The sequence below is a fragment of the Polyodon spathula genome, chromosome 32 (assembly GCF_017654505.1).
Source record: "Polyodon spathula isolate WHYD16114869_AA chromosome 32, ASM1765450v1, whole genome shotgun sequence".
NCBI classification, from domain to species: Eukaryota; Metazoa; Chordata; class Actinopteri; order Acipenseriformes; family Polyodontidae; genus Polyodon; species Polyodon spathula.
In genome coordinates this window covers 817,060-820,615 of record NC_054565.1, presented here as the reverse complement: position 1 = coordinate 820,615, position 3,556 = coordinate 817,060, and the positions used below count along the sequence as shown (strand labels likewise).

Sequence of the window (3,556 nt, the reverse complement as noted above, 5' to 3'; positions counted from 1 at the left end):
TGTAAAACACAGCGGGGACTGACAGCTGAACCCCCAGCCAAACACATTGTAAAACACAGCGGGGACTGACAGCTGAACCCCCAGCCAAACACACTGTAAAACACAGCGGGGACTGACAGCTGAACCCCCAGCCAAACACATTGTAAAACACAGCGGGGACTGACAGCTGAACCCCCAGCCAAACACATTGTAAAACACAGCGGGGACTGACAGCTGAACCCCCAGCCAAACACACTGTAAAACACAGCGGGGACTGACAGCTGAACCCCCAGCCAAACACACTGTAAAACACAGCGGGGACTGACAGCTGAACCCCCAGCCAAACACACTGTAAAACACAGCGGGGACTGACAGCTGAACCCCCAGCCAAACACACTGTAAAACACAGCGGGGACTGACAGCTGAACCCCCAGCCAAACACACTGTAAAACACAGCGGGGACTGACAGCTGAACCCCCAGCCAAACACACTGTAAAACACAGCGGGGACTGACAGCTGAACCCCCAGCCAAACACACTGTAAAACACAGCGGGGACTGACAGCTGAACCCCCAGCCAAACACACTGTAAAACACAGCGGGGACTGACAGCTGAACCCCCAGCCAAACACACTGTAAAACACAGCGGGGACTGACAGCTGAACCCCCAGCCAAACACACTGTAAAACACAGCGGGGACTGACAGCTGAACCCCCAGCCAAACACATTGTAAAACACAGCGGGGACTGACAGCTGAACCCCCAGCCAAACACACTGTAAAACACAGCGGGGACTGACAGCTGAACCCCCAGCCAAACACACTGTAAAACACAGCGGGGACTGACAGCTGAACCCCCAGCCAAACACATTGTAAAACACAGCGGGGACTGACAGCTGAACCCCCAGCCAAACACATTGTAAAACACAGCGGGGACTGACAGCTGAACCCCCAGCCAAACACACTGTAAAACACAGCGGGGACTGACAGCTGAACCCCCAGCCAAACACACTGTAAAACACAGCGGGGACTGACAGCTGAACCCCCAGCCAAACACACTGTAAAACACAGCGGGGACTGACAGCTGAACCCCCAGCCAAACACACTGTAAAACACAGCGGGGACTGACAGCTGAACCCCCAGCCAAACACACTGTAAAACACAGCGGGGACTGACAGCTGAACCCCCAGCCAAACACATTGTAAAACACAGCGGGGACTGACAGCTGAACCCCCAGCCAAACACATTGTAAAACACAGCGGGGACTGACAGCTGAACCCCCAGCCAAACACATTGTAAAACACAGCGGGGACTGACAGCTGAACCCCCAGCCAAACACACTGTAAAACACAGCGGGGACTGACAGCTGAACCCCCAGCCAAACACACTGTAAAACACAGCGGGGACTGACAGCTGAACCCCCAGCCAAACACATTGTAAAACACAGCGGGGACTGACAGCTGAACCCCCAGCCAAACACATTGTAAAACACAGCGGGGACTGACAGCTGAACCCCCAGCCAAACACACTGTAAAACACAGCGGGGACTGACAGCTGAACCCCCAGCCAAACACATTGTAAAACACAGCGGGGACTGACAGCTGAACCCCCAGCCAAACACACTGTAAAACACAGCGGGGACTGACAGCTGAACCCCCAGCCAAACACATTGTAAAACACAGCGGGGACTAAAACACAGCGGGGACTGACAGCTGAACCCCCAGCCAAACACACTGTAAAACACAGCGGGGACTGACAGCTGATCCCCCAGCCAAACACACTGTAAAACACAGCGGGGACTGACAGCTGAACCCCCAGCCAAACACACTGTAAAACACAGCGGGGACTGACAGCTGAACCCCCAGCCAAACACATTGTAAAACACAGCGGGACTGACAGCTGACCCCCCAGCCAAACACATTGTAAAACACAGCGGGGACTGACAGCTGAACCCCCAGCCAAACACATTGTAAAACACAGCGGGGACTGACAGCTGAACCCCCAGCCAAACACATTGTAAAACACAGCGGGGACTGACAGCTGAACCCCCAGCCAAACACTGTAAAACGCGCAGGGAGCGACAGCCAAATAAATAAATAACATCAATAAAACACAGGCGGGGCTACAAATAACACCCAGCCAAACACATTGTAAAACACAGCAACTGACAGTTGAAACGTCAGATTTAAACACAGAAAACCCGGTTATATTTTTAACCTGATTAGCACCAAATATATAATAGATAGCTTAAAAAAAATAATTCATTGATCCAACAAACGCACACCTCCGCCGTGCGTCTCGGCATCTTCACTGGCTGCAGACTCCGCTTGTGAAACCCTGTGAGTGCGGCGCTACCAACTACAGCATTAGAAGGGGGAGTGTGGTCAATCGTACCAACACACACGCATGATTTGAAAGTTTTTTTTATAAGCACGTATAGACTGCATTGAACTGCACAATGTGTTTCTGTTTTCACTTGGCTGGAGGGATTAGTGTGATCCTTTGGGGATGTTATGTAGGACGGCAGGGCTTTGATTACCCCCTGCCAACCCGTTTTCATTCCGTTGCATGGTATGCGGTGAGATGGAAGGTTTAGTCCAGCACTAGCATTAGCATCCTGCCTGTGTGTCTTGCTGGGAGCGGGGAAGTGGAGCAGCGCAATCCGAGACAAATAAGAGCAGAGCGGCTTCTGTGTTTGTCTCTATACCCCTCTATCAAACACATTGTAAAACACAGCGGGGTTCGACAGCTGATCCCCCAGCCAAACACATTGTAAATACACATATATACTGACAGCTGAACCCCCAGCCAAACACATTGTAAAACACAGCATTGACTGACAGCTGAACCCCCAGCCAAACACATTGTAAAACACAGCGGGGACTGACAGCTACCCCCAGCCAAACAGATGTGTAAAACACAGCTTTTTACTATTACAGCTCAGCTATAATATAATCCATTGGTGTCTGAGAGAGGAGAGGCCAGCTCGACCCCTCCATCACTAAGCGCGCAGTAGCGATGCCAAATAAATAAATAACATCAATAAGACACAGGCAATGCTATAAATAACACCCTGGAACTGATTTACTTACCAATTGTAGTTAAAACGTCAGATTTAAACACAGAAAACCCGGTTATATTTTTAACCTGATTAGCACCAAATATATAATAGATAGATAAAAAAAATAATTCATTGATCCAACAAACGCACACCTCCGCCGTGCGTCTCGGCATCTTCACTGGCTGCAGACTCCGCTTGTGAAACCCTGTGAGTGCGGCGCTACCAACTACAGCATTAGAAGGGGGAGTGTGGTCAATCGTACCAACACACACGCATGATTTGAAAGTTTTTTTTATAAGCACGTATAGACTGCATTGAACTGCACAATGTGTTTCTGTTTTCACTTGGCTGGAGGGATTAGTGTGATCCTTTGGGGATGTTATGTAGGACGGCAGGGCTTTGATTACCCCCTGCCAACCCGTTTTCATTCCGTTGCATGGTATGCGGTGAGATGGAAGGTTTAGTCCAGCACTAGCATTAGCATCCTGCCTGTGTGTCTTGCTGGGAGCGGGGAAGTGGA

General features: G+C 50.4%; 1 protein-coding gene across 1 annotated transcript in view; it reads right to left on the bottom strand.

Moving 5' to 3' along the window:
* The window catches only part of LOC121303314 (cAMP-dependent protein kinase inhibitor beta-like), a 41,500-nt gene extending 38,311 nt beyond the window's left edge, over positions 1-3,189 (bottom strand). Inside the window, exon 1 of the mRNA XM_041233908.1 lies at positions 3,068-3,189. The gene's annotated coding sequence lies outside the window, so the exon portion shown is untranslated. The remainder of the gene's footprint in view (positions 1-3,067) is intronic.
* Between the last annotated feature and the right edge of the window lie 367 nt (positions 3,190-3,556).